Source organism: Triticum dicoccoides, chromosome 6B (assembly GCF_002162155.2).
Source record: "Triticum dicoccoides isolate Atlit2015 ecotype Zavitan chromosome 6B, WEW_v2.0, whole genome shotgun sequence".
Lineage (NCBI taxonomy): Eukaryota > Viridiplantae > Streptophyta > Magnoliopsida > Poales > Poaceae > Triticum > Triticum dicoccoides.
In genome coordinates this window covers 278,526,462-278,535,692 of record NC_041391.1, presented here as the reverse complement: position 1 = coordinate 278,535,692, position 9,231 = coordinate 278,526,462, and positions in this window count along the sequence as shown.

Here is a 9,231-nt window from a genome sequence, read left to right as displayed (position 1 = left end):
TCCTTTGAGGAGCTATCTGTAACCAACAAGAAATCTGCATCGACAGGTAGCACTGACTGCTAAGAAGACCTTGTTTTCACTCCAGATTTTCCCATGTCTAACTCAAATGGCTGATGCACAGGAAGAGTAGATGAATGTATAAACATTGTTGACAAATGGAATACATTATGGAAAAAAATATGGCACGATACAATTCACATATACGATGACTGTCTAAAATGGATGGCATTGCATGATTCATGTATATGATGCCTGGCTAAAGAAGATGGCATTGCATATTTCCCATATACTCCCTCCGTTCCTAAATATTTGTCTTTTTAGAGATTTCAAATGGACTACCATATACGGATGTATATAGACATATTTTAGTGTGTAGATTCACTCATTTTGTTTCGTATGTAGTCACTTGTTGAAATCTCTAAAAAGACAAATATTTAGGAATGGTGGGAGTATGATATAGAAACCAAACAGGTGGCATTCACACAAAGTAAATCTAAACTAAGCTGATGACATATAAGATGTATAATGTAAGCAATGCAAGGCGCCATATGCATGATATGACCAACATCAGCATGCCAGGTTAGAGCAAACACCTCAGGTGGTAAACAGGCGTGGTCGGCTCCTTTTGAATCTCCATCTGAACAGTTATCTTCCTTTGGAATACAATCTGGAAATGCAGGAGGGGGGGGGGGCACTTTGCCCACCATGGAGTGGCGTCTGCATGACATTATATTCGCACGCAACGGTCTTCTCTTTTTCTCTACATGTTCAGTACGATTGTGTACAATATATGACATGCATAATAAAAAATAGTTAGATTTTGTAAGGCCTAAGGGGTGCATGCAAAAATCAAGACTGGTGGTAGCAAATGAGTGGATGGATCCAAAAATAATGATAGCGGTCGGGAGGCCAACGGAGGAGCGTGGGGTTTCGCGGGTTTTGGCGGCCTTGGTGTACGAATGGGGGGCGAAGGGGGAGGGGGGAGTCAAGCTTAGGGACGTGCTTCTCCAAAATGTAGGGTAAGTTACCAGCGTACCCGCACCGGTTTTAGCACCGCGACGTGGAGCTTCATTTCCGACTGAGGGGTAGAAGGGGGATTTCGCGTGTCTGGGCTGCGGGAGTGATTTTGGATGAGGAGGGAGTTCTCGTGCACGTCCAAATTTCGGGATAACAAGGCGCGACACGGGTTGAAGAAGCAGGAGTTTCAAAGCAGGTGAGACAAAAGATACTCGAGCTTGAAAATTTCGGGATAACAAGGTGCGGATTCCTTGTTCGGCAGAACAAACTTAACATGTAAAAAAACAATTCATACAATACACAAGAGAGTCATGTCCCCTTTTACTATATTGCTATAGATGCCATTGAAAAAACTACAAGAAAAATGTAAAAAAAATCGGGAGAACAAGATTACCCTGCACAGTACCAAATCGATTCGCACTTCCCTCAACAACAACAAAAAACAAATCAATTCCCACCAAAGAAAGCGTAATGTCCCTTTTTATATGATTACAGATGCCATGATCTCGAATTTCAATTTTTGAATCCACGTTATGTTGAATTCGAATATATCATTAGGTCACCTTGCGGTTTATAATTGATGTAGTCATACATTTTGATCTTCCATCATATATGAACATTTTACTCCACCATGTGAACATAGATATTGTCGTCTACCATATGGACTAAATTTGAATCAATTTTCCTTATTTGAATATGATTGTTGTCAAGTTATACAATAATTTAAATATTATCTTGATAACAAAAAACATGCATATAGCAGTAATGATATTTCACTATGAACTACATGTACCATAAGCTCTCCAATTCAAATATTTGTATCCATTTTATGTTGAATTCAAATCATAGTACATTATTGGTCTAGGTAGCGAGATGTTCGGGATAATCTAAACCCTGTTTTCACATGTATAATTTTTGGCTGAATTGGGACAAGTTTTGGTATAAGCTTCTTGCAAAACCGAAGATTCTCTCAACAAGCCTCGTGGTTCCGAGAGGGAACATGTCAACTTTGTGTGCGAAACGATATACGCTGCCTCCCCCTGATTTTCTTTACAAAGGCAACATAGAACTATATGAGCGCCCTGTTAAATTTTGGAATTATTTCGGGTTGGTTTGGCCTTTTTATACATTAATTGAGTATTTGGACTTTTAAAGTGCATAATCTAAATATGAACTGCATGCACATGCTCCGGTGCACCAAAGTTGGTTGAAAAATCGCATGTGTGTCCTTGGTTGAATTTCTAGGTCCCATGGAAGAAATGAGAATGAAATCCAAACATCTAGGCGTCGTGATTCGTCCGAGAACGTCGAGAAACTTAGATTTTAAATTCATGTAAATCCAAAACTCGTTTGGAAATCAAGAAACTTGGCATGGTGTCATGTCATGGCACTAACATGCTGTGGTAAAAAATTGGGCCGATTTGGAAGCTCATGGTTCTAAGAGGGAACATGCCACCTTTGAGTGTGAAACGATATACGCTGTCCCCCACCCTTGAGTTTCTTAACAAAGGCAACATAGAACTACATGAGTGCCCTGTTAAATTTTGAAATTATTCCGGGTTTGTTTGTCATTTTTATACATTAATTGAGTTTCTGGTCATTTAATGTGCATAAGTGAAATTTGAACTACAAGCACATGCTCTCGTGCACCAAAGTTGGTTGAAAAATCACATTTGTGTCCTCGGGTGAATTTCTAGGTCCCATGCAAGAAATGAGAATAAAATTCAAACATCTGGGCATCGTGGCTCGGCCGAGAACATTGAGAAACTTGGTTTTTAAATTCTTGTAAATCCAAAACACGTTTGAAAATCATGAAACTTGGCATGGGTGTCATGTCATGGTACTACCATGCTGTGGTAAAAGAATTGGCCGAATAGGAACAAATTTTGGTATAAGCTTCTTGTAAACCGAAGCTTCTCTCAAGAAGGCTCGTGGTTCTGAGAGGGAACGTGCCACCTTTGAGTGTGAAATGATATACATTGTCCCCCTTGAGTTTATTTACAAAGGCAACATAGAACTACATGAGTGCCCTGTTAAATTTTGGAAATCATTCCGGCTTCGTTTGGCCTTTTTTACACATTAATTGAGTTTTTGGTCATTTAATGTGCATAATTCAAATTTGAACTACAAGCACATGCTCTAGTGCACCAAAGTTGGTTGAAAAATCACATTTGTGTCCTTGGGTGAATTTCTAGGTCCCATGCAAAAAATGAGAATAAAATTCAAACATCTGGGCATCATGGCTCGGTCGAGAACATTGAGAAACTTGGTTTTAAAATCATGATACTTGGCATGGTGTCATGTCATGTTAGTACCATGCCGTGGTAAAAAAAATTGGCCGAATAGGAACAAATTTGGGTATATAGCTTCTTGCAAATCGGAGCTTCTCTCAAGATGGCTCGTAGTTCTGAGAGGGAACGTGTGACCTTTGTGTGCATAATTCAAATTTGAAACACAAGCACAAGTTCCAGTGCACCAAAGTTGGTTGAAAAATCACATGTGTGTCCTCGGGTAAATTTCTAGGTTCCATGCAAGAAATGGGAATGAAATTCAAAATTCTGGGCGTTGTGGCTGGGCTGGAAACATTGAGAAACTTAGTTTTTTAATTCCTGTAAATCCAAAACACGCATGAAAATAATGAAACTTGGCTTGGTGGCATGTCCGATTTGTGAAGGCGCACACATTAACAATCAACAAAGTCATTTTGGAACAAGTGTTGTCACATCACAATCGGAAACACAAGTATTATTGAAACCGTGGGCGTTCTATGTACTACCATTTACGTGCCGCTACGCATCCCCATTTTTTATTAGATAGGAGGAGCCGTGCAGGGTAGCTATTTGAGTACGAGAGGCGTGCGATCAGACCCCTGCACGTGCTTATCGGGAGGAGAGCCCTTTGACCTCCATCTGCCGTCTACCTCTCTCCCAAGGTCTCCATTAATGGCGCCCGAGCCTCTGTTTAATGGCGTGGTTATGTCTCACTCGACTGAGATTTAAGAGAGAAAAAAAGAAAATCTGAAAGCATGGATCTTGATGTAAGATCTGACGGACCTATATAGCATCTACTGCGACTTATAGCAAGACTGATGAATATATAAGGACGATTAATTGTCTTACATAATTAGAAAGATAATTAAAAAAGCCACATGCGGCTACGCCCAAAATACACAAGGGCAAAAGAAGAAGGAAGACAAGGATCTGGCTCGCTGATCTCTACTTTCTTGATGCGTTGCTGCAGGCCGCAGGAACTAGTCTCTCCGGCGAGCGGCGATGAGCTCTTTCGTGTCCTCAAGACGCTTCTTGAGAACATCCACGGATTCCTCCACCAGCCTTTGGTGCTCGATGCAGAGCATGTCATTCTCGTCCATAAGTTTCTTGACGATGACGCCGGTCCTCTTCAACAAGGCACTGGTCTCCTCCTGCTGGTCTGCACTTCGGACGATCTTCACCCTCAGCAGGTTGCGCTCGGCCTGGAGCCTCTCATTGCCCTCCCTTAGTTGCCGGATGACGCCGGTAGCCTGTTCAAATGAGGCTTTCATGTCGTCCTGCAACCTCGCCCAGCCGGAGATCTGATCCATCTGGCTATGGATGATCGCATGCATGCGCCTGTAACAGTCGTCGCCTGCCCGCGAGAAATTTTCCCTGGCCGCCGCGGCGCGGCGAGACATCTCTGCTGCATTCGCGGCGCGGCGGGACATCTCTGCTGCTTCCGCGGCGCGGCCGGACCAGTCTGCTGGACCTCCGTGCTCCTTCAGCACGGCGGGACCTCTGTGCTGCTACTTCCGCGCGGCGGGACATGTCGGCTGCTTTTGCAGCGAGGCGGGACATCTCTCGTGCTTTCACATCCATACTTGCCTCTCCCTGGTGGCAATCTATCGACCCAGAACTCATGCTGGCCATGGCTGATGCAAGGGAAGGATGCTGAATGACTTCTTTGTTTTTGTGGATGAGGAGTTGAGGAGGAATGTGCAGTCATCTTGGCATACTAGTATTTATAACCGAGTACCAATACGCTCCTAAGTGGGAAACCGTTTAGGTTGTGATCGGTGTGAACAGGTTTGCAATTCAATATAGCATGTAGTAATTTGGAATGTGACGAGACGCAAGCTCAAAATTTATTGACGGTTCTAGTTTCGAAGTGCGGCACTATTCCCGGATGGCGTTACGTGGGCACGTGTTCTTAGCCGTGGTGTACTTTTTCTACTGTGTACGTGCAATAACTGGCACCGTCGTATACATATCTTACGGTTAATGGGGCGTTCGACAGGAATAGCCGCGTGGAGAGCTATAGGCTAGTCTTTTTTAGACGCATTAAACCTATCTCTCGGGACTTCTCGCACGCACCATCGTGCCACCCACAATAACTTGTACTCTGAGTTTAGTACATTATACATGAAGAGAAGAGGTGCACGCACGCACTCATCCTCTCACACATGCGTCTGTTTTTTCTCAAAAAGGAGGATGATGACCCCCGGCTTCTGCATCTAGGAGTCACACACGCATCTGTAGCTACGAATTGTAGTGTTCTCAACCATCCGACTGGCTCTATCGTGGATGTACCTATATACTAAAAAATGTCTAGATACATCTATATTTTGACAAATGGAAGGCATGTATTGTGGAACGGAGGGAGTGCTTGTCATCAAAATGGATAAAAAGGGACGTATCTAAAACTAAAATACGTCTACATACATCTCCTTTTATATAGTACTTCTTACCGGAAGGAACTTTATATCCAACAGACACAAAATATCCGTCCGACTGTTGGAAATTACTGATCTGATGTCGAAGTAATTGCTGCATCGCCACCAAAACCCACCATTTCTTCAGCTAAACTAGACCGAGGTAATCCCTATACTAGCATATTACTAAGATAAACAGAAGGCACTGTAGAAACATTTAGGACGTGAGCTTGTCAATCTAAATGTGGATGGACACCAGCTTAGCCCCGGCCAGCAGCTTGGGCGGAACTGTGAAGAAGGTCAGCTCCTGCACGTCGATGTTGCCGGGATCCTTGCTGCTTGTCACCTCCATTTCCACCTTGACGATGTCGGTCGTGCCTTTGGGCTCCCCCCGACGGGCCGTTCGCCCACAACTTGGCCACGTAGTGTGATGACCCATAAGTATAGGGGATCTATCGTAGTCCTTTCAATAAGTAAGAGTGTCGAACCCAACGAGGAGCAGAAGGAAATGATAAGCGGTTTTCAGTAAGGTTTTCTCTGCAAGCACTAAAATAGTAGGTGATAGATAGTTTTGTGGTAAGATAAATAGTAACGAGCAAAAAGTAAATAAAGTAAATAAAGTGCAGCAAGGTGGCCCAATCCTTTATGTAGCAAAGGATAAGCCTGGACAAATTCTAATAATGAAGAAGGAGCTCCCGAGGACACATTGGGAATTATCGTCAAGCTAGTTTTCATCACGTTCATAAGATTCGCGTTCGGTACTTTGATAATTTAATATGTGGGTGGACCGGTACTTGGGTACGGCCCTAACTTGGAAAAGCATCCCACTTATGATTAACCCCTATTGCAAGCATCCACAACTACAAAAAGGAGTATTAAGGTAAACCTAACCACAACATTAAACATATGGGTCCATATCAACCCCTAACGAAGCAACACATAAACTAGGGTTTAAGCTTCTATCACTCTAGCAACCCATCATCTACTTATTACTTCCCATGCCTTCCTCTAGGCCCAAATAATGGTGAAGTGTCATGTAGTCGACGTTCACATGACACCACTAGAGGAAAAGACAACACACATCTCATCAAAATATCGAACGAATACCAAAATCACATGACTACTAATAGAAATACTTCACCCATGTCCTCAGGAACAAACGTAACTACTCACAAAGCATATTCATGTTCATAATCAGAGGGGTAATAATATGCATAAAGGATCTGAACATATGATCTTCCACCAAGTAAACCAAATAGCATCAACTACAAGGAGTAATCAACACTACTAGCAACCCACAGGTACCAATTTGTGGTTTTGATACAAGATTGGATACAAGAGATGAACTAGGGTTTTGAGAGTAGATGGTGTTGGTGAAGATGTTGATGGAGATTAACCCCCTCCCGATGAGAGGATCGTTGGTGATGACGTTGGTGATGATTTCCCCCTCCCGAAGGGAAGTGTCCCCGGCAGAACAGCTCCACCAGAACCATAGATTGATTCCGCCAAGGTTCCGCCTCGTGGCGGCGGAGTTTCGTCCCGTAAGCTTGCCCCTGATTTTTTCCAGGGTAAAAGTGATGATATAGCAGAAGATGGACGCCGAAGGCCCACCAGGGGGCCCAGGAGATAGGAGGCCACGCCCTACAGGTGGGGGGGCGCGCCCTGTCTCCTGGACAGGGTGTGGGCCCCCTGGCCTATTTCTTTCGCTCATAAATTCTTATTAAATCCAAAAAGTTGTTTCGTGGAGTTTCAGGACTTTTGGAGTTGTGCAGAATAGGTTTCCAACGTTTGCTCCTTTTCTAGCCAGAATTCCAGCTGCCTGCATTCCCCCTCTTCATGGTAAACCTTGTAAAATAAGAGAGAATAGCCATAAATATTGAGATATAATGTGTAATAACATCCCATAATGCAATAAATATTGATATAAAATCATGATGCAAAATGGACGTATCAACTCCCCGAAGCTTAGACCTCGCTTGTCCTCAAGCGGAAGCCGAAATCGAAAAATATGTCCACATGTTTTAGAGATAGAGGTGTCGATAAAAATAAAACACGGACATGAGGGCATCATGCTCATTCTAATAACAACAACATATATAGATTTTGTCATATGATTTCCTATGCTCAAGTAATAAGAAATTCACAATGTCAAGTATGGTTCAAAAACTTCATTGGGAACTAACAAACTATAATCTCAGTTATTGAAGCAATTGCAATTTATCGTAACATCAGAAAGAGTTAATAATAGAGTTTTTCAACAAGCTCACATACTCAACTATCTCGTAGTCTCCCATAATTATTAACACTCACGAAATACTTGTGGTTATAGAGTTTCAGCCGGACACTGAGAAAGATAGGGGCTTCTTGTGTTGCCTCCCAACGTATTCACCTTTAGGTGATGTCAACAATAATAGCCTATGCCAACTTACATCCAATTGGATATAAGTATCATGATCTTTCAAACACGAAGAGCTTGCCAAAGGATAAAATGAAAAAGGGAAAGGTGAGGATCACCTTGACTCAAGCATAAAGTAAAAACATAAAGAAAAAGATAGGCCCTTCGCAGAAGGAAGTAGAGGTTGTCATGCGCGTTTAGGGTTGATGCATAAAATCTTAGTGCAAAAGAACATCACTTTATATTGCCCCTTGTATGTGGACCTTTATTATGCAGTCTGTCGCTTTTATTACTTCCACAACAAGTTCGTACAAAGCTTATTTTCTCTGCACTAATAAGTCATACATATTTAGAGAGCAAATTTTTATTGCTTGCACCGATGACAACTTACTTGAAGGATCTTACTCAATCCATAGGTAGGTATGGTGGACTCTCATGGCAAAACTGGGTTTGAGGATATTTGGAAGCACAAGTAGTATCTCTACTTGGTGCAAAGAATTTGGCTATCATGAGGGGGAAAGGCAAGCTCAACATGTTTGGAAGGTCAATGACACTATACTTTAACTGAGATGTCGGAAAACATAAACCATTACGTTGTCTTCCTTGTCCAACATCAACTCTTTTAGCATGTCATACTTAATGAGTGCTTCACAATCGTAAAAGATGTCCAAGATAATATATTTATATGTGAACCCCTCTTTCCTTATCACTTCCTATTAATTGCAACGATGACCAAGGCTACGTTCATCAACTCTCAACAATTTTTATGCCGCATACTTTCTATGTGTGAAGTTATCACTATCCATAAGATCAATATGAACTCTTTTTGTCGGTGTACTAGAGTAGGGGTACCCTAGTATCCCGAACTTGTGCACGGGCAGTTGCAGCGCCCCGCGGCAAGGCTTGTCGGGCGACCGCCAAGGTCCTCCGTGGTTCCTTTGGAGCCATTCAAGAACAAAGTATTTAAGCCAAGGAGACAAGGCCCCGGCAAGAGGAGCTTGCCGAGAAGGCCAATCAAGGCATCACAAGGAACTTGCCGCGACGCGCCGCGCGTCCCGGCAAGGCCTGGTGAGCAACAAGCTTCCGGGCGCGGCAAGACAACGACCGCGGCAAGGCGCTTGCCGCGGCAAGCGGC